At 42.9% G+C, this 27,034-nt stretch overlaps 1 protein-coding gene across 6 annotated transcripts in view; it reads right to left on the bottom strand.

Annotated features, from left to right (window-relative positions):
• The window catches only part of foxb1a (forkhead box B1a), a 181,008-nt gene that overhangs the window by 62,192 nt on the left and 91,782 nt on the right, over positions 1–27,034 (bottom strand). For all 6 annotated transcript variants that reach the window (XR_010326062.1, XR_010326065.1, XR_010326064.1 and 3 more), the window contains 3 exons: positions 11,106–11,203; positions 9,953–10,052; positions 9,296–9,399 (listed from right to left, as the gene is read on the bottom strand). The gene's annotated coding sequence lies outside the window, so the exon portion shown is untranslated. The remainder of the gene's footprint in view (positions 1–9,295; positions 9,400–9,952; positions 10,053–11,105; positions 11,204–27,034) is intronic.

Raw genomic sequence — 27,034 nt, 5'->3', positions numbered from 1 at the left:
AGCCTTTCAACAACAAAACTAAATATATACTTACATCTTATTTCAAAGGACTCAGAAAGCCCTTACTGGCTGTGGAGCCCTTACAGTGGAGAACTTTACTTTAGGACAGGAAGTGGATCATTAAAATGGAAGAAACATTTTTTTTAAAACAGGATGAGAGAGCATGAATTTCTGCTAGCCCCTGGCTATTCGTACAGCTCCGCTGAAAACATCACAGGACACGAGCGAAAACCGCTGCTCAGACCTGCACTCCTCTTTGCTATTTGATTTTTTGCTCACAGACTTTCGGGCTGATTTATTCTACAGAGCTCCTTCTCTTTTTTTTAATCATCCAAATATCAAACATAACAACAAGGAAGGCATTCTGTCAAAAGAGGCCCCCCTACTCCCTCTCTCCCTCTCCCTTACACGTGTAGTGGCGGTATAAAGGGGTGGGGGTGGGGGGGGAGACGCTCGACGCGCTCGTCCTGCTGCGATGGAGCAGCGCCTCCTGTCAGGCCCCGCTGATCTTATCAAACGCCCAAAGTCCCCGCGTCCTCACGCACGCTGGGAAGACCCCGCCATCTTTGGGCTAATTACACATAAAAAGCCCTGTTCTGCGGGGAGCCCCAGGTCTCCAAAAACTGCGCCTATGAGGTAATTACCTGAGTCCCCCCCCCTACACCCCCACACACACACAGCCCTCTTCCCTGTCCCCCGCATTAATCCCCCCATCAACGGGGAGTTCAGAAAGCAGCGGAGAGATAGCTGTCAGGTTTCGCCACCAGAAAGGCCATTGTGAAGGGGGGGGTGGGCGTTAGAGTCATTACTGGGAGTCCCTCATGGATAATAGAACAAGGTGTTCCTTTTAATGATAAACAAAACGGCTCGCCCGTGTCAGAGAGATCACTCAGAGCCCGGTTAGCCTCGTCCCCCCGCACGGGTGAGCGCTGCGCATATGCAAAGTGCAGCAAAGGCTTTTCGGAGTCCGGGCGGAGCGCCCGCCTCCGTAACTTGAAGGCATGCAGGGCGCCGCACCTTCGACACAGACCGATGCTAATGCTAATGCATTAGCGCTGGCCACTGTCCCTTATTAGAGCCGCCGCTTTCATCTGCGCAACTTCTCTAATGTTTATATTAGCATAGCGCCCGTTCTTTTCACCCCGCCTCTAATCAACTGTCAGCCGCGAGAAAGCGCCAGCTCTGCTGCATATGCATCGCAGAAAGAATAATGAGTAACTGTGGAGCATGTCACAAACATCAAACACAAAACGGAATATGATAAGACTGAAATACTGATAGACTTGAATATAGACAAAAACAATACATATATGTATATTTATCTTTATGTATATGTCTATATGTGGGTGTGAGCGTATTCAGATGGGTGACAAATTAAAGGAAAAACCAAGATAAAGTGTCTTAGTAAGTTGTTGGGCCACCATGAGCCGCCAGAACAGTTTCAATGCGCATTGGCATAGATTCTACAAGGCTCATTTGGTGTTCTGATGATGGTGGTAGAGTGTGCTGTCTAAAGACATAGCAAATCTTCCATAGGTGTTCAACTGGGTTGAGATCTGGTGACAGCTATGACCATAGCGTATGATTCACATCATTTTCATACTCATCAAACCGTTAAGTGACCCCTCGTGCCCTGTGGATGGGGGCATTGTCATCATGGAAGAGACCACCCCCATCAGAACAGAAATGTTTCATCATAGGATAAAGGTGATCACTTAGAATAACTTTGTATTGATTTGCAGTGACCTTTCCCTCTAAGGGGACAAGTGGACCTAAAATATGTTGTGGGAGGCAAAAAGCCTCCCACAGCATAACAGAGCCATTTAATGACAGGTTTACGCACTGAAACCCTAGTATAATATCCCTCTCTATGTAGTTGTCAACGGACTGTCCTTGTTGATACAGTCTGATCACATCCTGCATTAACACTCTCTGTCACCTGAGATAGAGTTGCTCTTTAGTTTTTCCATACATACTGCACGAGCATCACAGCCATCAGCCACAGTTTATGAGAAAGACAGCCATGTCCAAGTGCAGATGTCACTTTAGTCACTGTTCCTATTGAAACACTAGCTAGTCGAGCAGCCTTTGTGACTGAATCCCCTGCGATCCGTGCCCCAATAATGAACCCTCTTAAAGTCACTTAGATCTTTTCCTCTTGCCATCTTGATCCAAAATCGAGGTAAATTGGGCCACAGAGCATGATAGGATGTTAATTGTTTAATTGTATCATGCAGTACACCTGTATGGAAGCATCTGCATTTGTTGTTTCTCCACTCATTTATTCAAGTTATCCTTTTTTCCTTTAATTTGCCACCTGTCTATATACATATATATATATATATATATATAGAGAGAGAGAGAGAGAGAAAGAGAGGAGATAGTTTCATCTTTTGGGAGGATGGCAGCAGCAGCAGGTTCATCTCATATGCTGTGTCTATGTTTATTTTTATTAATGTACACTTTACCGCAAATCAAAACAAAACAAAGATATTTTAGGAATGTTTTGTTGCTGAAAAATAGCTGGCAGGAACGCAGCTCCACTCCAGCGCTCCGTTTCATGTGCTGCAGCGTGCCGGAGTGCGCTGGCTGTGCGGAACCAGAGGAAGCGAGCGCCTTTGTAACGCAACCCAAACGGCAGCGGAGGATGCTATAAATACACCAGCCGCATTCTGGCGGGGGCTGAGAGCGTGAGATGATTTGCTGGGCGTTTGAAGACGCAAAGTTTAGAAAACGTCGTTAATTAGCAGTACCTGCAAATTAGGGGATTTTTTTCATGCTGTGGCTGATGGTTTAGTTTTGTTTTATGAGTAAATGCGCACATTTTCCTAAAGCAGCGAGGCTTTGTATTGTTTTTTAACCCTGTAGTTGCTGTCATATTAACATGACACACATTTATAGACATGGACTGGTTCTTCCAAAAATATGCAAGACAAATACAAAAGAAAGTACCTCTTCTCACCACTGTATAACGCCATCCTCAACCCAAACCCTGCCTCCCGCATCTTCCCCCCAAAGTACCAGTAGAGAGAAAAAAAAAAAAAAAACCTTAATACAAATATTGACTTGTTTTTATGCAAACCACACACCCATTGGAAAAATGAGCTTGATTTCACCCTTTCTCTTCCTGTCTGGAGAATTTCATAATCCCCACCCGTTTGGGACCCGTCTACCCCAAAATGGCCGCCCACAGATGACTTGCGGGTTCTAACTCCACTGGAGAATCCGTACACAGCAAATCACTGCGGGGAGCGCAATCGCCATCAACGTCTCCAATCAGCGTCCAATCAAACCTTCTGACTGCTTTACTAAGCCGCCGCAGATCCGAGTCCCTCTCCAGAAGACTGCTGCCGGCTTTTATCAATTCTGACCACCTCATCCTTTCATATTTCCACTGGAATCGTGTTAGGGGACTAATATATTCCCCAGCTCTTTATAGACTTGGGTCACCCAATGAGTTATTATTACACCCTAAGAATATGCAAATTGAAGTACTCTGAAGGTGTGTGTTTTTTGATGGAAGAATACAAATCACCGGAGACATGACACTTTTTTAATTTTGCTGATGAATGTAATGCCTTTGAAAAAGGAAGGATTGATGACGGGTCATAATGAAGTCTCAATCCCCCCCCCGACCCCCCTCAGCGTGGAGCTCCGGGGGCCCACTGACAGCGCTCGCAGGGGGGGAGCTCCCGTGCCCCACCCCGACGCCAAACACACGCGTGTGAAACTCGGTGGAGCCGAGCGCTGGGGCAAGAACGCTGGCTGGGGACCTCCCAGGCATGACCTGGCCCTGCTCGTTTCTGACTGGCAGGGACGAAATGGCTTCTCTGTTTATTCATGCTGATATGACTCACTGCCCTCCACACGCTTTGGGGGGGGGGGGAAGACCATCGATGATACAGACACTAGCAGATTGTTCAACACATTGGCAATTCCTGCTCCATGGGGAATGGTTGTATTATACATCTGCGGTCATTATACATAAGGATGCTATGTTAAAATGCACCATTCCACCATTGTATTTTACATTCAGCATTCATCTACCAATGTACACTTGTTACTGCATATACGATACAACAATCAACAAGCCACGTACATACAACATTCCCCCTCAGGATATATGTTAATTGCTGAAGGATACAGTAAGAATCCAGTTCAATACAGTAAAAAATATATGAAGTCCGGTTCTATAGAAAAAAGGGAATCAAACCTGCATCCTCCTGGTTACAAGCCAAGTGTCTTAACCCTCTATGGCACACTGCTGCCCGTTGGTGGGGTGGTGGGGGCGGGGGGTGCGGACATGCAGGAATGCCCACGCGTCGGGGTGGGGGTGGGGTGTGCAGGCAGGGCAGGGGTGGGCGGGGGGGGGTGGATGTAATGTCTCTCGCTGAAGCTTGGCGAGCTGAGCTGAGCTGTGCAGAGCAGAGAGTAATGGCCTCTATTCATTATTAGCCCAGTTGATTTTCATTTACTCTTGGCTCCAACAATTAACTGGAGCAGCTGTGAAGGAGGTGGAGGAAGAGGGACACGCAGAGGTCACACACAGGAGGAAGTGATAAATTAAACACTATTATCAGCTCGGAAACTCTGGCTGCATCTCTCTCTCTCTCTCTCTCTCTCTTTCTATCTCAATCTCTCTCCCCCTCTCTCCATCACTCTCTATACCTCTCTCTTTACTCTAATCAAAAGCCAACAAAGAGCTGAGATGTGTTTTCATTGTCTTTTTTTTCTTTGGGAAATTTCTTTATCTGTGTACTTCAGGTTTTGTTGTGTTTCTTAGAACACAAAAACATAAAATTAAAAAACATATGTCCAGGTAACCTGTGGCCTGGAAAAATATCAGTTCAGGACTGATACTATCTGAAGAATCAAACATCAGCACTGAGGCTGCTGCTTATTCATGCTACATAACTGCCCAGCATATACTTGGAACTCTCAAGTAGCTGTCAGGCTCATACTAGCCACAAAAGCTTAATAAATAAATACACATACAAATACGTTTTGAGGGGTGACAAGGGATAACCTACAATACGGTCATTTTGAAAAATCCTAGCCATGTCTTTGAAGAGGAATCCGTTTCTGTGCGGCAAAGCTTCTGCAATGACTCACCTGGACCAGTCTCAGACTATCTGGAGCAGGCTATATCTTCTGCACGCCACACTGGTTCTGAGACAGAGCCACTCCGGCGGCGGGGCCATGATTAATCTACGGGACTGACTTATTACAGGAAGCCCACGTGCCTTTAACCACAGGCAGCCAACTTGCCAGTCACGCCCACCCAGAACTAAACACATATTGATATTATAGGGCAAACTAATGTATTAGTGTGATGTTCATTTGTGCTCGGGAAGCTCTCGGCAGCACTATTCGTCATCCGCGGTGGGACGAACGCAATTATGCCCGAGCGCGACCTTCGCTTCTGGAGTCCGTTTCGCCGCTTGCCGCCTCGTCGAATTAATACGGCGGTTTTGAAAAGACAAAGCTCCCGCTGATGCAAATGAGCCCGGACACGCAATACTGCTGATTGGATTGATATAATTAGAATAATATTGCTCGCGGCGTTAATAACAAGGAGAGGAAATAAATAACGGGAGATAACTTAATGGGCGCGCGCTGAAATGCCGCTTTTAAATATGCTAAGGCCAGCGCTTTCTGTTTGCTCATGGGCCGCTGATTATTTGATTATTGATGTGGCATTACGATGGAAGGTGAATGCTCTCGCATGCTGAGCTCGGTGGCAGGATGCATTTAAACCCACATCATTCAAACCAAACATAAAGGGTTTGCATATAAAGTACGCTTTTATATCTACAGCCCGCTCTCGCATACATAACAAGTGTGTTTTGTCAATATCCAAGTTAATTGTCAAGTTAACGGTCTTACTGTAAAATGTTTTTTGTCTGTTACCAATACACAAAGGCCCTAAACACTTTTGTATACACCACTGTACATTCGTGCAAAACAAAACTTTGAAAATATGACAATTAAGTCATATGACAGATAAATCAAGAAATTAGAGTTACTTCACATGCACTCTACCACCACAGATAACTAAATGATTTAATGTTAGGTGGTATTGTTCAAAGGAGTGCAATGATCAATGAGATATCACTGAAAGTCTGGTTATGGGAATGGTGTCTCACCCTCATTTGGGCTAACAAGCAGAGAACCAGTGATTTAAAAAAGGGAAGAGAGCAAATACTAGCAGTTCAACTAAGGGCTGTTTATTTGCTGGGATAAGCTATTCTCACCAGAAACATTGTTCAGTCTGTCATATGACAAGCGTAAGGCATGCGTCTAAAGGGAACACCCAACCTACCTGATTTCAAGAGAAAGCTGACTGTATCAGAAACCTTCACATAATTTTTTGGTTATGCATTTCTATATGCCTGGCATTTGACTCACATTAATGGATAAATGACCACTTACTGAAAGTAAAGCAAATTAAAAATTTAGAGGGAAATGCAATGAAGCAGCTGCCATCGAAACGACGGTGTATATGACCCAGCTCAATTTGCTGATAATAATATGGCCAAATTAGGAACTCTGTCTAAACCATACATTATGTTAACATTTCAGGGAAAGCTGGTTTAAAGGGGTCCCAGGGTAGTCGTCTCATCTCTCCATGGTAATGCTGAGCACATCTGAGAGCTTTATGGTCTGTACCTGGTGCACACTGGTGTGCTGTGTACCACCTTATGGAGAGTCAGAGCTATGGCAGCTGTTAGAGAGAACTGCCCGGGCTTCCGCTGCCCTACATTGTGAGCAGATGCTCGATTTCTTCCGTATGAAAAGCAGAGGAAGCCCTCTGTGGATGTGGTGAATCCTCTCAGGCCAAAACACGGACACAATGTGACCCCATTCAAACCAGCGGCTGCTGTTTATTCAGTATACGGCAGATAAAAACAAAACAAAACAAAAACAGGCTTTACCTGTGCCAGCCGCTTCCAGAGCCAATTTTCTAAGACCCCGTAAGCGGGGAGGGAGATCAGCGAGCAAAGTTCTCACAGGTTAGAGGTGAGCTCAAGGGAGCAGCAATTAAAGGAAAGAAAAGGCAGATCCTCCTCCAGGGGGGTCTGTCCCAGCCCGGATTAGGCCATCATGCAGTCTTAATCATAACCAGCCATCAGCACCTCAGCTGGGGAAAAGCAAATCGGGCCCTGGAGGCCGAACCCAGAGGAGAACAGCACCACACTGAGGCGATGTGCCTTTATGAGCAGCCTAAGAGGAACTTTACACACGGAGGCGGAGGGACAGGGGACTGCCGCACACAGCCCACTCCACATATTTCATATATCCACCACACGTAATGGTGGCATTGGAGGGGACACGGTAGCAACCGCCATCTTGAAGACTGGGTGCCCATGTTATGGACCTGCCACATTTTCCGTCCGCTGCTTCATTCCTAGCATCGGAGGCCGAAGTTTAACAGATGCCATGTGAGCAGGACGGCACTGCCAGCACGCATGAACCCTGCATTATTCATTCGTATGAGGACATTATCCATAACTTCCGCTGGGACGCAATGCAACCTACACACCGAAATGTGCGCAAAAATTGAATAATGAAAAATGTGGAATTACCATACGTTGTCTATATCTCATGCAGATGAGCCACGGATCGCGCGCTCCTTTCTTTTTAGCCGTTAGGCTTCTGATGCCGAGCACATCGGTTGTCACACCGAACTTGAATTGTCACACTGCGCGTTTCTCTGTTGCATGCATTAACCTGGCACCGGTCTGATCAGCCATAATGCGCTGCAGGGAAGCCCTACCGGGATTAACACAGAACTCATCACTCAAAACACATCCTTGAAGGGGTTTGAGCTTTACAAGTTTTATTACCGGGTTTTGATTGCGTGCGCGTGTGGTCGCAAAGAGCACACATTTCGTTTTCCATTTTCCTATAAATAAATAATAAACAACAAAGACTTCACCCCATGCACAGATCGATCTAGAAAAATAAAGATTTTGCCGAATGCTTTCAGCTACAATTTTTCACTGAGAAAATAAGCTCTCCGACACGGTCCTCGTTTTTGTTTCTAAGAACTAGAAGGGAATAAGAGATTAAAGAGAGAAAACTTTTCTTTTATGTCTTAAGCAGTTGGCTAATTAGCTGGATTAAAAAGGGAGCTTTGGGAACAGAATTAATTTCTGGGTGAACACTAGTTAATTGAGCTTGGAAAACAAATGAAAAGAAAAGACCAAATGACAATGAGGCCCCGAGGGACGATGTTGTTCATTAGGTGTCACTGAAAATGATACAACCCATTTATACAGTAACGTGTCATTTTTTTACCCCTCTTTCTTTCCATGCTAGCAATCTCTACTGCTGCTTTACATATAGACACGCTGATACTATGGCATTCAGTGGAAGAGGGCCTCCCGATATAACCACGCGCTGCTGAAACGGATAGCATGTATAATTCATGGAGCTGCACGTCCCCAAGTTAATTTCGCCCGGGGCACTGTTTATTTCTGCTTTGTACTTTGTTTAAAGCCAGTTGTTGACAACTCTTGAGCATGTCAAACTATCACCGCTAATAATTGCTTAAGGAGCTGGAACTTTCGCAAATGTTGGTTCCAGCACAAAATACATTCTCCTCACCCTCTCCACAACTCCTTCTGATGAATTTTTGATTCCTCCCCCTTACTCTTAACAAAGATTCCTCTGTAATTCAAAGCAATAGCTGTAAGTGAAATAATAAAAAGGAATAATGTAGCGCACTTCTATGAACAAGACCGCTCTTTTTTAATGTGCGGTGGGAAAATTGTCAAGCAGTGCTCTTTCTACTGTCTCTGTATCCTTTTTGATTATCTGAGTTCTCTCTCTCTCTCTCTGTCTTCGTTTTTTTTTTTTTTTTTGTTCTTGACCCAAGAATTGGAAAGTAGCTGCTGCAGTAGTTGAATTTAAATATGCTACGAGGCGGCGTGTGGCGTGGCGGAAGATGAGGCGGTATCAGTGCGGCCCAAGGCGGTTCCTAGTTCTTTGGGTCAATGCCATTTCTCTTCAGATCACTCCAGTGCCACTCAACCTGAGTTGCCAGTTGATTAGTCCCAATTAAGAAGCCTGTCACTTTCCCCCGTTGAGAGAGGGAGAGAGAGAGAGAGAGAGAGAGAGAGAGAGAGAGAGAGAGAGATTCTCCTTGTTTCCCGTCAGGATCGGTCGGACGCGCGCTTAAAAAGTCACTCACAAAGTGATCGCTGTAGGCTGGAGGAATTATTCTGAGAGGAGACGAGCGCAGGAGTAGGAAGGAGAACGACTTTAAAAAGAAAGAAAGAAAATCACTCACTTCCGAGAGAGTTTTGAAGAGCGCGTAACTCAGAGCAGTCTCTTCGGGTTTCTTCGTCGTCCTCTGACAGCTTTCCAATTCTTCTCGCAAATTCACCACGAAATCTAGAGAGGAAAGCTGGGTTCAGTGCGATATCCTTCGTGTACCAAATCATGTACGTTTCAAGGTCGAAAAATATTAAAAATGAGGAGAGATATTAATGCAAAACTGTAAAACAATGTTTTTTATAGAAGTCTAAAAACAAACGGAACAAAATTGAATTCATTATCAGAATAATTGATTCTGCCCATAAATTATACCTTCTGTATTATGTTAAAATTTTCACCCAAGAAAATAAGGATTGATGGTGGGCTGTAGGGATAATTCAATATATTCAAAGATAGAGAGAAAATAGTTTTAGTTCCTGTCTCGAATTCAAATTTAGATACAAAAGAAGAATGTGTTTATCACATAAACATAAATTGACTCTGAATAAACAGAGGAAAGGCAGTGCTAACTCGCACCGCACAATATCAGATGATGCGTTACTTCAATACAAATAAAATGCAATTTGTTTTCCACTTCCAAAACGTGCCAGCATTAATTTTACCCACTCCCCATTCTCGAATATTATGTATCCAGGAGAGATATTGTTGCTATGGTGTTTATTTGCTCTACCTCGTGCTGGATCCTTCCATTCCCCACCTCAAGAGTGCTGGTAATGAACAGCCGCGCGCACAAACAGCAGCGGAGAGGTTAGCTTTAATGTCGGTGTCTCCTGGGGGAACAAACAACAGCATTGTTGTACGGTGCATACACAAGTCTTTAGAGTCTTTATATTAAAGGCCATTAAATATTCATGCGGATTTCATTTCGTGTGAAGTGTCAATAGGGTATTTGCCCATTAACAACGAGACTGCAAATATTTAAAGCAACAAAAGAGATGTCTGTTTTCAAAAATAACGATCGCTATTTTGCAATCTGAGAGGCAGGTCTTGGATTATTCCAATATAAAACAACAAGTAAAGAATAGACTTGAGAATTTCTTTGTGGCATGTTTTCTTCTACCTGAGAAAAGAAAAACAAACTTTATTACTACTTTACTGTGGTTTACCAGAAAGAAGAAAAAAAAAAAAACTGACAGCAGGAGAAATCCTAATAATATTAAGGACAATGCATCCAGACACCCTCGTAATGTACTATATATTTGTTATTTTCCAGACAACAAGGTGGAGGTGGCATACAAAATAAAAATTTATATACCAACATTCTAAAATAAAATTATATATTATTATATTCAGCTAGTTACAGTTAGTTTCCTTCACTGCTCCGATAAAAAAGTAAAAAATGAATAAAATAACAAAAACTGAATTCAACAAAATCCTGCCAAGAATAAATGTCCATTGAAGTAAATAAGCAAGCATGCAGAATTGTTAAATAAAAAATAAATAAAAACTGCTTATCTTGTTTTCATTCAATGTTTAATTAATTAAACAAAGAGGGGAAAAAGAATTTAGCTATGCAAAGCCGCTTTCTGTTAGAAGCCTAAGGAGCTGAAAGTTGACAAAAGAGACAGGGGCAGGTGCCGGGGATGGCAGGCATTCTGGCAGCCCTTTCATGGTGTGGCTCTGGGTCGCGTGCCCCCCCTCCCTCCCATCCGTGCGCCCCCGTGCCCCCGTCTCACTGCCGCCGCCTGGGGGAGGGTGTCACTGCGACAGGACGGCCAGCCGGGGCACCGTAATTGCCTCTCCCGCCCCCACCCCGAAACACACACGCGTGCGGCGCCCGAGCGCGATGATTAATTCCGAAATCCCGCGCATCCTGTTCTTACCTCAGAGGCAAACAGCACGTCTCCCCGGGGACAGGGCAGGCCCGGCGCGCTCCGCTCTCCCTCTGTGATCAGCTCAAACACCCAGAGCACAGCAGCACCTGATGAAACAGCCCGTCATAACCACAGCGTTCACACCAGCAGGGTTTAACCAGGCCTGGTCATCTCTGCAACTTTATCATACCCTATACACACGCATACACACACAAACACACACACACCCTACAGACACGCGCACACACACCACCCTACACACACACATACAGACACAATCCAATTTCACATAAATAATCATTTGAAATACATAATTAAACATTTTGAAATGCAATTGAAAAATGCATAGATATGTCCAGCATCTGTCTCAAAGTGTGATCATCTTTATCAGATTTTTGAAAGCTTGAACATGGTGAACGCAGCATATATTTTATTTTCTATTTCCAATGTCCCGTTTTTAAAATTGTGTTTGCACCATTTCTGAACGTTCAGTTTTAAAATAAAATTTCTACCCTGTGAAAATGGGAGGCCATTAATTTAACACAGTGTAAATAAAATAATTAACAGTGGAATCAGTTCTGTGTATTTACAGAATATTCATATAATTCATGTTTGTGTTACTGAATCTGAACAGGCCTTTTGCTGCTCTAGGCCTTGGTCCAAGATTATAGAGAAAACACAAAGTTGCCACCCTCTCAGGACCAAACTGCAGAAAAACACAAACACAGAGAACAGCCCCTTAATGAATTGAGTTAGCTGTTATGCTAATGAGGAGAGGTAAACTGCTGTAGTACCCCAAATTAATCTGTCACAAGAAGCCACACTTTGGGCTGAGGACCCAGGTTATTGCTGATATCAGTGGATTAATACCTCTGCTTCTAACCAGCCCAGTGATTTAGGCGTGGGTTAATTAAACATTTACATATATATGCCCAACAATCTATTGTACTCAGAGGTAATTTATACCATCAATATGCACTTTAATCAGAAACTACAGTGGGGGCATATGTTTGCTTGCAACATACTAATTGGCACCATGCTGGCCTGTGGTGGTGGTGTTTTGTTGGATCGAGAAGGACAGAGCAGAGTGTGTTCCTTTTTTTCACTGGGTATTGGAGTTTTCTGAGCTTCTGAGCAGCAAGGCCTCTTTCTCCGACAACAAAAAGCAACGTCAGACCCCGGACTGACACCCACTCCCAGACATTCATTGCTAAGATGGAACACAAAATAACCTCTTTTCCAAACACAGATAACCACGAGCACACCCACCTCACAAACACCGAATACAAAATAACCTCTTTCCCAAACACATCCGTCTCACAAACACCAAACACAAAATGATCTCGGCTATAAATGCGGGAACCCACTCCCTTAGCAGCTGCCATCTTAAACACCAAACACAAAATCTATCACTTCCACCAAAGACAGACACCAATTCCCCACACCTACATCGCCTACGCAGAACGCAAAACGACCTTCGGTCCAAACGCGGGCGCCCACTCCGACGCCTACGTTGCCAAGAAGGAACACAAAATAAAATCCACTCCGAAGGTGCGCACCCACTCCCACTCCCACAGCACATCACTAAGACACGTACAATCGCACTCCACACACCGCGTGGCATCAGTGGCACTCCTGCCTCTTTCTTCCTCACTCCCGCGCAGACTCGCCCTCCAGCTCCCGTCCACAGGAGCCCGTCTGCAAAAGGCTAAAACTGACATTCTAGAGAAATATGTGCTTCCAAAAAGCAGCGTCGTTCTGTTCGACGCGCCTCTGGGGATATAAACTACTTTTCCTTTTCGCTTGTCTTCCCGTTATCTTTAGGGTGAGACTGAAATAGGGCTACCATAACTACCACGAGGCAGGTGATACAATGAAAGCCCTATCAGGGAGCTCTCTTCCTTGCATCTTTAATATCACCCCTCGCAATACACAGGACTGTGAAACGCTGGATAGAGATGCCGCCGTGACAACTGAACCAGCAATTAAAATGCCATGCAACACCAACCGAAGAAAAATAAAGCACCTTTTAGCTTGTGTACAGATCTACACACAGGTAGATAAATAAATTACCCCTGGATCACAACAAAATTGTTAAAACATCTGAAGGCACAAGTGGCATTCAATCAAAAGCAAAAAGTTGAAAACAAAACATCCAAAAAAATCCAACATAAATCAAAAGCACTCTGTATTAATATAAAGTGACCTCTGAGCTGAGCAAAAATAAAAAAGAAAACCATCAAGCCCTCTGAAGGGTAAAAACAATTTGTGTTATGTTGTTATCCTGTATCCTTTATCCATTAAAACAACTTGGTAGTTTTAATTAAATCCATGAGTTTTGCTTAGTCTTTTGGGCCAAACACAGGAACGTTTCTGCGCACTGTCACTGTCAGACCAGTAGAGGGAGCCTTCCTTCACCGGCCTGTTTGGATCCCGGTACCTCAGCATGTCGAGAAGGTGAGAAACGATATAAAACACTCTCACACTCAGGAACGCAGACACCACAGTAAAAACGTCTTTGACGTGACATCGTAAGCCGCGTTTAATTTCTGGCGCAGTGTAAATAAGAAAAACAGCTCCAGCTGGCCGGCCGCCGCCGCCGCCGCACGCGCTTTCCCTCCGCACACCGCGGTCTGCTCCGCTCCGAGGACGCCAGGTACCGCCTCCCTCCTGAAGGAGATGTATTGCTGTTTACTGTCATAAACAAGAGGCCGTTAATTGCTGTGGATTTTGAGGCATCAAGGGCCATTTTCAACATGCAATCTGTCTTGTCACAAAACCAATACTGCGATTTAGTCAACAGCACTGCAACACTGACGAGCCATGTGTTCTTCCACAAGTTTTTTTTTTTTAAGTGAGTGTGCATATGTGCGTATGGTGGTAGGAATAAATCGATAACACTATACAATTTCAGCATTAGACAACTTATCTTTCTAGACCTGTAATACACTCAAGCTTTTCAAATATTGTTAGTAGAATTTAACTTCTGAATTGCTGAATTTTCCAAACCTGATTAGACGGATACTGCATTAATCTCAGAAGTAATGGAATTACATTTCTGAAATTTCCATTTTTTATTAACCCTGCACAAAGGGTTTTGCCTATTTTAGTCAGTATGGATGAAAAATTGTGGACAAACCATCAAACTAAACTTCACACTGACATCTCAGCCCATGGGCAGAGGGGATACCTTTTATGATCATTTCTCATAAATCTGACTAAGGAAAATCAAAAATGTACATGATATGCCAATGTAATATCGCTATTTTGAACCATACAGCAACCAATTAAAAAAAATCTATAATATGAAGATGAACATTTCTCATTTAATAAAGATACACAGGTTCCCTCAATACTGGCAATATGTGAGCTTGGCCTGTGGAAAGGGGACATCAATTTTTAGCCTTATTTATACATTTATTTTAAAGATGAGAATGCTCAACCTGAGGACACTCTTCTACCATCACTCTATTTCTCTCTGCATCTATACCCACTTGCTGTAGTCCTCTGCTCCCTCCATCCCTCTTCCTCTCCCTCTCCACTATCAACAAAATTTTGTGGGCATGTTCTTGGTATTTGTGGGCATGTTCTTCCATCAAATTAAACTCAAAATAACAACATTTTCTTCAGTCTTTTATTCCCCTTATTATTGTTTTGCACTACTTAAGTTTATTTTGAAATTCTGCTCTTTCCTTCAGTATTTCTTTAATGTAGCACTTTAGCCTGCAATCTACATTGCTGTTAAAGATTTTTTGTCATCTGTAATCATTAACTGAAACTGGACTTTCCAGGAATTACAATAAATGTACACAGATATCAAAACAAAAAAAGAAAATATAATGCATGAATGCAGAAACTGACTTAGTTAGCTTCACATTCCTTAAACCTACAACTATATATAAATATTTTCAAGAATAATGTGTGCAGTGTATGAAATATAATTTTAGCCATCATCAATCTAACACCACACGTGGGACTAGGATGGAGGATTGCGAGTCTGAACCAGTTAAGTAACTGAACGTTTCAGGTTACCATCAGGAGTACGAACAGGTGTGGCTATGTGCGGAGGAGACACATTTGCAAAATTGATTAATTTCCCCCCTCCTCGACGTTTGATGATTCGCTCTTAAGGAGCGCGTCTCATTACGCAGCTGGGGGGGGCGCGCCGCTAGGATGCTCTCCTTTCAGCTGGGACCGCCGACACCCCCCAGCAGTTCTGGACGAGCCGAGCTTCCACACAAACACCCCGCGAAAAAGAGCCGCTCCTGTTTCCGTGCCAGGCGCGGGGAGCCCTGGGTGGAATTCCCGCCTTCTGCAAACACAAAGGCGCCCCCTATTGTGTGGCGGCGCCCGGCGCCCGTCCCGCTAACATGTGGCATCGGTAAACAACATATTTGAGCCTAAAACTAAGCGTGTCCCCCCGGTGACTCAAATTATTTATGAAATCAAACAGAGTGTGGCTGTTTGCTATGTGGGCCACCTTTAAAGACAACGCAACTCAGACAAACATGCCTCGCCGCAGCCTTTACTTCCCAATATCTACAGTCAGAAATACAAATGCACTAAATGAGTTCATTTGTGCGTCAGCATGTGAAGACAGAGAGTATGGAGACCCTTAGATTTCTTTTACTTTGTGCAATGAAACACACTGCCTGAAAGTCAACAGTCCAGTTATTTTGCATTCAACTCCATGCTTTTCCAAGAACTGAGAGTCTTTTAGAAACATGCCATAATTTATATGTATCCACAAAATGTACTATTCTAGCTATAAAAGTCATATGAATATAGACAAGCACTGTTCTCAAAAAGTAAATAAAGGTTGAGAGCTTTCTGTGCTGTAAATGAAATGTGCAAACTTGACCACAAATTCACCCCTTGCCCAAAAGGCAGTGCAGCAATACAGTAAATGACACTAAGATCTTTAGAATATACTGCGCTGAAGGATGGTCTTTTTGGATGGCCACTTTTAAACATAAGAAAAGTGACAGTGAAAATGGCTGCCACATGAACATAACCACAGGTACACAAACACTCGAGGAGGAAGTTACTCACTTTGTACAACAACATTTTACCTAATTGGAACATGTGTCTGAGACTCCTATCCTGGGATACAGACTCCAATGGGACGGTTGGAGGTATGCTGGCTGCACAGACTATTAAAAAGTAAAAAAGGCTAAATTATTTAACCTGCGGGATTATTATTCCTAATTTAAATCACACAACTCGGCAAGGAACACAGTGGTGTCAGTGCAGAACGCAGGTTCTCAGGGCTATTGCCTCCAGTGCAAGGCTGCTACAGATGGTACGCTAACGCTTTCATCCAGCCTCCCAACTCTTTGGCTAAAAAAGGCAATTAACGCTTGTCTTTCCTCCCACAGTCGAGATGGAGTGCCTCATTTCATTGTCAAAAGAAAAGAGGCGAGGTGGTTCAAAAAGACGCAGAGCCGTTTTTTTTTTTTAAAGATTGCTGGCCCAACTTGCCCCCACACCTCTCTTGTCTTCATCTAGCCTTTAATCAAACCTACCGGTCCGGTGACCTTTAACATGGCCGACGCATCAGTTCTGTGTCTCAGTCCCTGATAACAGATACCGAGGAGGACAACTGCTAGCCACACTGCTCACGCTCAGACCAGAGCCACTGGCAATGTCCGTGCTTACTGCCAAACACAGGTATTCTGAAACCCCTGCTATATGATTTGTGGGGTCATTCCTCCATGCCAAATGGCAGCTGGAACACCATTCCGCATTCCTCTAACACAGGGAAATGAGACTATTCAGCCTACCTGAAACAATGGCTACTGAGGCCTCTATTCAATCCAACTATGTCTCTTTCATCAACACTGGGTAGTATTTAAGCTTTTTGGGGGTTCTTCTTAACAGTACAGAAATTAGCTTAACAGTACTGAAAGAGGTTTAGAATTAGAAATTGAATTTTTCTTAACAGTACTAAAGCAGGTTATTTTTTTAAATTTTTTTTAAATGTTTAGCTTCTTAACTTTTGGTAGGGTACTATAACTATTTGGGGTGCACAAACCAAAGTCGGTCAGAAGGTAAAATAAACATATATCATCGTCTGAAGTCAAATTTGTGTGAAACACCAGAAGAAAAAAGATCATTCAATGAACAGTGCACAACATCATTCATGAACATAAACATGTATTATGTCATCTTGTCTGGGAAAGGGTGGTTAAAAATCATTGACACTTGAGCATTTTGCCTTGAAGGGAAAATGAGGAACACCATGTTTTTATTTAAGTGTTTTTATGGCCTTATTACAATACTTGCTCCCTGAAACTTGCTAACATCCCAGTTAGGTTTTTTGAGACAATAAAAAACAAGCAATTTGATTAAGAGGATAACAGATTTTGTACTAAATATAAATATTCTGTTTCTTGTATAATGTTGAAAGAAGAAAGATGGTTTTATAATAAATATTAAGGCGAGGTAGTATGACCGAGGAAGGGGCGTACCACAGGGAAACACAAAATCAGCTGCCTGAATATCAGATACCAAACCCATCTATATTTAAAATAAAAGCTTAGCACCATGCCAAATTAGCAATGCATTTGAACACAATCACTAAAGCCTTCAAATTAACCTTAGTTGTACTTATTCAACCAACCAAGATTTAATTCAATCCATACACTATAAGTGGTTCAGAATGGAAAACACACACCGTGCCTTCAAACACATTATACACACACACAAACATAAACACACACACGCATGTGTGTATGCAGTAATTGTAAAATCGAATTCAGAATCTGAAGAATTTTATATTTTCCAAAAAAATAAATAAATAAAAATCACCAAGAGTTCACAAGCATGATACAGGAAAGATATTGTAAACCCATGCTGTTATTCATGTTGATTAAAAAATCTGACTGTGTCTTCCTGTAGAGAGAATCAATGCATCTTCCAAATTTTCCTGTAGTCAACATCTCAAAGAAACAGTATGTGCTTGGTGTAATTTATGAACTCCAATAGGCATTTAATGTTGCATGTTATGGTACTTACGCTTTTATTACTTGACTTAATTGCTTTTTCACCCTTTGTTTTCTTTGCAAAGCAATCAGACACGCATTAAACAGGATTGTTATCCAAGAAAACGATTCTGTGTACAGTAAATGATAATTATTTTCACGCAAGAAAAGAAATGGTTTCTGAAAGGAGAAAGAAAGGCATATTGTGCATTTGCTTATTATGATATGCCATTACAAGAGCAAAGCAAGAATAATAACTGCAAATACTGTAAATCACACAATTAACCAAGGAACATGCATCCAGTACATATATAGTGTAGGTGTATTTGTATGTATATACAGTATAAAAACTATATAATATATAATCAGTGCAGTCTGTAAGCATTTGGACAGTGACACAATTTTATTTGTTTTGGCTCGGTACTCCAGCACAATAGATTGTGGATATATAGCGATTCATTCAGAAATTACAGCCCTTTTTACACATAGTCCTCAATTTTAGGGGAACAAAAGTAATTGGACAAATTAACAATCTTAAATGAAGTCATCATATTTAGTACTTGGTAGCAAATCCCTTGCATTCAATACGTGTCTGAAGTCTGTGACCCATAGACAACAGCACAGTGACCCTGGGTATCTTCCCCAGAGATGCTCTGGCAGACCTGTATTTGTTTGGAGTCGTTGTTCTGCTGCAAGGTGAAGCTCCAGCAAATGAGTATTGAGGTATTTGGTTGGATCTGTGCAGTTAAGATGTTCATCCTGCTGCTGCTGTCAGCAGTCACATCATCAGTGAAGATGACTGAGCCAGTTCCAGTTTCCAGTCACAGCCTTACACGCACAAGCCATAGCACTACCTCCACCATGTTTCACAGATGATGTGGTCTGCTTTGGATCACGAACAGTTCCCTTTCTGTCTCCACACGTTTCTCTTTCCATCACTTTGGTACATGTTAACATTCATCTCATCAGTCCATAAGAGTTTGTTCAAGAATAGTTTTTTTATGTACTTTTTTAATGCACTTAAACTCTAACCTGGCCATTCTGTTCTTGAGGCTTACCAGTGGTTTGCATCTCGTGGTGAAACCCCCAGGTTTTGCTGGTGTAGATTTTTTTATTTTAGTCTTGGACACATCTATGCCTATGTCCTGAAGTCTTCTTGATCTGTTCTACAGTTGAGTAGGGGTTTTTCTTCACAAATGAAAGTGTTCTTCAGTCACCCACTACAGTCGTCTTCCGTGGTCAACCAGATCGTTTGCTATTGCTTGCCTCCTAAGAACGTGTCAAACTGCTTATTTTGACACACCCAATATTTGGCTATGTCTCTGATTGATCTATTCATATTTTTTCAACCCATGATGGCCAGCTTCACTGGCATTGATACTTCTGTGATTCACATGTTGAGGGACAACAGCAACAGACTCCAAATGTGAATTCCACACCTAGAAACAACTTTGTCCAAACACTTATGGACTGTACTATATATGTGTGTGTGTGTCTATCTGTGCACGTGTGTGTGTGTGTGTGCGTGTAGGTGTGTAACTGTGTAACACATTTTAACAGCCAGTGGATCTGCCTGAATGACCTTCAAATTTAGGCAAAACTCAAAACCCATAAAACCGAGGCAGCACCTTTTTTCCCCCGCTCCTGTCAGCTCTTCCTCAGTGCAGCGGGTGATGTTCTCTGCTTTACCCTCCGTGCTCTATCTCACAAAGTGCTCACCATGCAGCCGTACTAATTCAATAAATCAAGGGATGAAGATAAATACGAGACAGTAGCTAAATTAAATGGTACTTAGCCTTGTGAGACACACAGTAATAGATCTGAACAGGAGGAGTGTCAGAAATAAGAGCCCGCTGTCCTCGGGGCTGTTTGGCCCTTTCTCGGGAGGTCAGAACCCTTGACAATTTCCCATAATGCACAGGCAAGGCAGTGGGCACTTGGCTTATTAGATATATATCTATTTATCATGGCGCAGATTTCTCCCCGCCCCTCACTTTAAGTGCGAGGGCTGTAATAACAGTTACAGTACAATCCACTGGGGAAAAGGAACAAGACGGTATTCCTGCAGGAATTTTTGTCAGGCAGAAGAAAAAAAAGAGAGAAAGGGAGGCAGTAGACTGTGGGGAGGAGGTGGGGGGGGCTCTTGCCATCTCTGCGCTACTGTCACACCCGGCTTAATTATGATTAATCGCATACCTGGGAAGTTTGCTTCCGCGTAGTTTGCGGCAGAATAGGCTCGCTAAATATTATCACTGTGGCATCTGCTGAGGGGCGCAAGCAGAAACTGGGGATCTCCACCACCAACGCCAGGCCAAATCCGGGGCTTTGGGGTGCGTGTGGGGAGGAGCCCCCACACTACGTTAATAGGATACTCACCTAAATCACCAATATCGCAAGTTGTCTCTCGCGTTTGACTGCCAAATACTACTACAATTGCATATAACTTACATCAGCAAACAATGTTAACAGTACTATTGTGCAAGTGGCACTTTAAATTGAGTGCTCGTTGGTGACTCCTCAGATGCACAAATGCAGCATTTGGAGGTTTTATCTAAATCGGACGCTTCCCCGTCATCTTTTGCTTTCATAAACATTTTCTCGGAAGCTAGCCGGCTGAACTTTTGTTGAGTGTCGAAAATAAACTTTTTCTTTTTTATTACGCCAGCGGTACATTTACTCTGGCTCTGTCTGGACCCGGGCCCAAACCGGGCCCATCCAGTCAGAATACTTTCTGTATGCTAAACAGAGCGTTGGACACTTTCTCCCCAGGCTAGATTGTTATAAATGCTGTTTATGAACCTGCTATGACAACCTTGAAGGGCACGGCAAAGAATTTATCACGGGATTACCCCCACCCCCACCCCACCCCCCTCCGATGTCTGAATGCGTTACGGCATTGTAAATGACCCCGGATAATAATAGGGAATCTTGCTTGTAGCAATAAGGCTTTAATAAAACCTCTCTCTGCTCTCTCAATGGAGCGGAATTCTCTCTTCACTGCCTGTTTGTTTTACCTTTAGATTAGTGCCTGTCCAGGGTATAAACATATGTCTGAAAGGACTGGCTTTCATTTTCAAGAGTATTGTACAGTATTGTAAAAACTGTATAAAAGATAAATATATATATATATATATATATATATATATATAATTTTATACAGTTTTATATATATTTAATATATAAATATATATATTATATATATTGCACACGACATAATTATACATATATATATATATAACATGTATTATATATATATTATCAATCACACGAGAAAACATCTGTAGACTCTGTAGGCATTGCCTTAGTTTCTCATGGCAAATCAATGGTCAACCATCTTCATTGCAAAGCATTTTCACCGAAATGCAGGTGTAAGCAAAGTGAGCCTCTTCCCAGGCTAGTCCTGCGATTATCAGAACCGTAATATAGGTCAGCCGCATACTGAACTGAAACGCAGTCTGCCTGGGCACTGTAATGAAGCCAATGTTGGGCTGAGCAGTGCCAGGGGAAGGCACTGGTATATTTGACTTGGTATCCCGAACATATGGCGAACAATCAGCATGGTACCGCGGCCTTGGGGTGTCAATTTTATTGCATGGCGCCTCTACGTTTCTATGACAACCGTGTGATATAATAAGGATACTTGTCTTACGGGCTCTCTTCTCGCCAGTTGGACGCTAACAATGCGAGCGCTGAATTAACAGTCTGAGAAAAGCCGGGTGACACAAAGCCACGATACCAGTGCTCTGAGTGGGACAGGAGTGGTGCTAATGCAGGCAATGCAGCCCACAGAGCCCTGACAGCACATCAGACACAAGCACCAGGAAAAATAAATACACCGCTGAAACAGTGCTACAAATAATACAAATGAATGTGTACACACTTCTCCCAGGAGTGTCATGAGTACAGGGATAAACAGACTCAGTGGCCTCCAGATTCAAACGTCACCTCCCAAAATGTGAAACCTCAGAGATATGTAACCATGTGAGAGAAGCCTACGACTCACTTTTCACAATTAAAACAGGTTTGATTTCCTCCATCCCTTTCTCTCTCACTCTCTCATAGGGGCTCTGTCTGTCCAAACTATATTGACCATCACTGTTTTTTCACAGTTATGCTTTTCACTGGAGATCATTTCATGATCCTCCAAAATGTAGTGCTCTGTCATAAAAAAAAACCCCACAAAAACTTCGAAATACCAAAATATGACAGCTGCAAAGTTACACAAGCATAAAAAGGTATGCGATGCATTAAATTTTCATTTTAGAATAACACCCCCCCTGAAGCCTGAATGGCAGAGGTCGAGTCAGACGCGCGCGGGGTTTCGCGCGGGTCCCGATGTGGTGATTATCCGCCTCTTTCAGGGAAAGATTTGCAGAGTGTATTAAAACGCGTGCCGTCCCCCCCACGGCACAGAGCACAATGCACCCGGGACCAGCGCACCCCGCCAGAGCGGACCCGTCCTCCTGACTACTTTGCCATATGCTTTATGGCGAACAATAAAACATTTTAGTGCAAAATAAATTGGGGTCTTATTGAAATACTGGCCCTATATATGTCAGGGAAGACGTACAGTTATTTTTTGCGGTGCTGAGACATATTTTATCATAATCTGCAGACGGAGAGCGGGCCTTGTACACATCATTGGCTTCTCTTGCTCAGTTAGATTGTGAAGGTCAGAGTTCTTTAGCCTTTTATGGCTGTTTAACTTTTAAGAATTATCTCATGTAAAGAAGTGACCTGATTTATCATCCTTTCAAACGGGCCATTGGACCTGGAGCAAAAGCCCTGGGGTTTCTGGACCGTTTAAACATGTGCTTGCGGACGCCACACGGCACCTATTGGTCCCCTCCTGGTAGAGTCTGTTCTTATTTCACCAGTTAAACTATGCCCAGACCTGCTCTGCAGGTTCATTCCAGTTACTGCATTCTTCACAATGCTGCTCAGAGGAATCCCAACTAGGATGCTGCACATATATTTTACAACATCTCACACACTGCTCTGCCTCGGTTATTACAGGCTGTATTAGTGGGATTAAGGATGTTTCATTCTTCAGATTCAAGATGGTTTTTATGGAATTAGTGATTACATTACTGAGGTGAAGTACTCAAGAAACAATTTGGGTTGTACGTTTCATTCCAAGGTCAAATACTATCTATGTGCCCTTGAACTGTGCAAATAAAAGACATGTGAAACCATAAGTTCTGTATGGCACCCTGTACACTTGTTTACCTTCCAAGCAAATAAACAATGACAATAATTTAATTTCTAATCTGTTACTTTGGAGGAATGCATTATGGTATTAATTTACATTTAAATTGCCTGTCCTTCAACAAATTGAAGTGAACTGTAGTGAAAAATAGAGTGAATTAGTTTCCAAATAAGAAGTTGATGTATTTTTCCAGGGGGGTGTCAAACTACACTAAACACATCTTCTAAATGTCCTCAGCTATTTACCGCCGCAATTGACAATTCTTCCAGCCAGTGCGCTTCTGTTTGATGGAATCGTGAAGGTATTTAAAGGTCTTTCAGGGGAAAAGCAAACAGCTTGGTGCCCGGTAGTCACCTGAAATGTTTGACGCGTAACATGTATTCCATTTGTTAATTGGTGTTTTGCTGATTGCGGCGGGTTTTTCGCTGAGGACGGCAGACTGTTTCTGTGAGGTTGTCAATTTGAATCCCGGGGATTTGCGATGTAGTCACGCGGCCGCACTGTGCGCTGTCTGCTTGGAATGAGTCTGTGCGGTAAGGTGAGAATAACTACTCTCTCCCGCGCTTTAGTTTAATTGCGTTTCACGAGAAGGGACGCGACGCTGCAACGAGCACTCGAATTCAACGCAACAGTGAGGTATCCTGCAGATTTCAGACGAAAGTAGGCCCTTGTTAATCTGATTCAATGTATAACGGCTGACGGCGAAAACATGCCACAACATCATTAGAGGTTTTTTTCCTAGCAGTTTTTAATTATCGTTACTGCAACAGATTTGTATCTGCCATCACAAATATGCATCACTATCAGAAACAGATTTTCTACTAATATAACAGAAAATATTTCGTCAGTGTGCGTTTACAACATTGCAGCACGAGAGTAATGAAAATGAGACATGTATGTATGTGCAACATAATGTAGATTAAAAATATGGATTGATTCTGGACAGGATCAAAAACTATACATCTATAAATACGGCTTTTTCATTTTTGCTCTGAGAAAAAAACTCCCATATCCTCAAAGGATATAATAAAAATAATTCAAGCCAAGTAAAAAGATATTTAAAGCAGATTTTAAAGCATGGCTTATTTATGCAAATGTTCACTTGGTTATACGCCAGGAAATCTGTATATTTAAATACCACCTCTAATAAAACAAATTCTCTTTTGTCTGCATAATCAACACAATCTGCATAATTTACATTGGTTGCTTAAAACTGCTACGCTCAGTCTGAGCTAAAGTGTAAAGAAGTTTGTTTTTTAATGTTTGTGCCTATTAGCCAAGAATTAATTAATCTGCTTTGCAGAACCCAATTAGGCCACAAGCTATATTAATACATAACAGTTTTCCCAGTATGGAAATGAAGTAGGCCTACATGGGGATGCAATATTATTTTCACAAACATAATCATAACTGCTGCTTCAGCTGGAGCGGTAATATTTTAAATCATTCATACTGAACAAAACCTTACAGAGTATCCTGGGTTCGAATAAATGACCCAAATGTGATAGGTTTTTTTGTTTGTTAATTGACAGAATTCTTACCGCATGGCGACCAGCAAACGTGGAGTACATAACACTTGGAACACCGTCGACGTAAGCCGTAACTTCTGCTTTTAATGTCTCTGACTTGGGTGCACTCAAATTGCAACCACTAGAGGGAGAGTTGTTCCTATGAGTCGTGGACAAGAGAAAAAAACACAACCTTGTCGCCACACAGACTCAGAGTCCTGTTTTTCAAACCACACTGTGTAGACAGATCATCATCATTTAGTCACTTTTTTCAAAATGTTATCTTTTGTTTTCTTTATTTTTGGCAGCAGCAATAAGCTGTTTGCACATTATTGTATAGCTTTGTATAATATTTAAAAACTGCATGTTTAAAAAAGTTTCCCTCCAGTCTTTTTGTTTGTTTGCCTGCATGACAGAGGTGGTGCCATCGGGACTGTATACATGGTTTCTATGGCTTCCATTGGTGTGCTAATGTCTTTATTTAAATACTCTTAAGAGGATTGGTTCAGATTACCCCAAAGTTTGACAGAGGTAAATCAACAACTTGTGTAACCGCATTGTTCACATTGACGATCATTCACGGCACGTCAAACCATTACAGCACGCCATGTACGCAATTAAATGTACTTTAAGGTATAACAAACTTTGCCCTCAGCGCTGAGCACAGGATACCACAATTTGCTTAAATGACTATAAAGGTAGCGAATGTTCCACATGGACTGGAAGGTGTGTGGGCAGGGCTGAGTTCTAACTCCGCGATTTCACACCACGGTGCGGTAGAGACGGTTTAATGGAAAGCAAGCCGGAGCTACGTGTGGAAGGTTGGGTAAGGAGCCGACGCGGGAGGATTGCCAGCCCGCGAACACGTCCCACGCGGAGTTTAACCCAAAGCGGGACGTTCTCATACACGCCCCATCTGCGCAAACATCAAAACCTCGCAGATTTAGCCTCTGTGAAATGCGGAACAGGCGGCAAATAGCACACTGATACATATTGCTCTGCCACTTGCATTATGTAAAAATGCACCATGGAGACCCCCTAGTATTTGGGACAAGGGGTTGGGGGTGGTGTGCGGGGGAGCTTAAATATTTATACATAAGCCTCTTGAGGGGAGCTATTAGTTGTGAAATGTTTTACTTTCTGGGACTGTCACTTTGCTTTAGCTGCCATTAACGACAGGGGTGACAGAGACCTCTGGGTCAAACATTTCTGGGACGACAAAGGCCCTGATGGAATCAGTCGGTAAGACCCAAATTACTTCTGTGTCATTGCTGAACAATATTTCCCCTCGCCCTCTTTCCCGCACCCCCCCGCCACCCCCCCTCCCCCTCCCCCCTCCCCCCTCCCCACCCACAGTCACCGAAAAGCATTCCTCTGTTTACCGCCTGGCCCTCCCCACCGCACACACGGAAAGGGGTTGTTTGTATATGGCATTGGGGGATGGAGGTGGCGCAGAGTTTAGGGGGACAATGTTTTCGGGATGTCAGGCCCGCTGGGATGGGACCTCCCCCTCCCCCTTTTTTTGTTGTGCTTTGTGAGAAACGTCGATAGAAACAGGTTGTAAATGAAGCCCGGGACTTGGGGACGGACGTGTTTGGGTGGGGCGTCAGGGCGGGGGGGGGGGAATCCAAACAGACAAGATCTCTCAGCCAAACCCAGTGGCTGGGTGGTAGCGCGGAGGGGAACTCACCGTGCTTTTACTTTTATTTTATTCAGCGTAGGACTAGCGATCAAACCTTCAATACGACTAATCACCCATGACACTTTAATGGGAACAGTGCATCTGCCAATAAAAAGGTTATGTTAACAACTGTTAATATATAGCAGTACAAATCTGCCAAACACCAATACAGACACACACATGCGAAGCTTCAACACTCTGTCTGCTCCTTAAATGAAACACAGATGATAATATTCAGCTGATTTATAAGCAATGCTATTTTGCTTAAGGATGTAAATGCTTACATATAAAATGTTTGGGCAGAAATATAAAAAACATGGTCTAAGTGAAGCAGGAAAATTACTTCAAAGAGCATTTTGGTCACCTGTATATACACTTTATACTTCTGGACTCATGGTTGAAATAGTTTGAAAGTCCTTCAGGATGTGTCACACTGTAAAAAAGAAAAGAAAACGCCTGACAGTACCATCTTGGTTTCAGGGAGGAAAGGGATAATTCTATGGCTGGCACAATTGGTTACAACTGCAAACAGACTCCAAAAAAAAAGTGGAGAAAGA

This window comes from Anguilla rostrata, chromosome 16, assembly GCF_018555375.3.
Source record: "Anguilla rostrata isolate EN2019 chromosome 16, ASM1855537v3, whole genome shotgun sequence".
NCBI classification, from domain to species: Eukaryota; Metazoa; Chordata; class Actinopteri; order Anguilliformes; family Anguillidae; genus Anguilla; species Anguilla rostrata.
The sequence above is the reverse complement of the archived record's forward strand: the minus strand, read 5'-3'. Positions and strand labels throughout refer to the sequence as shown.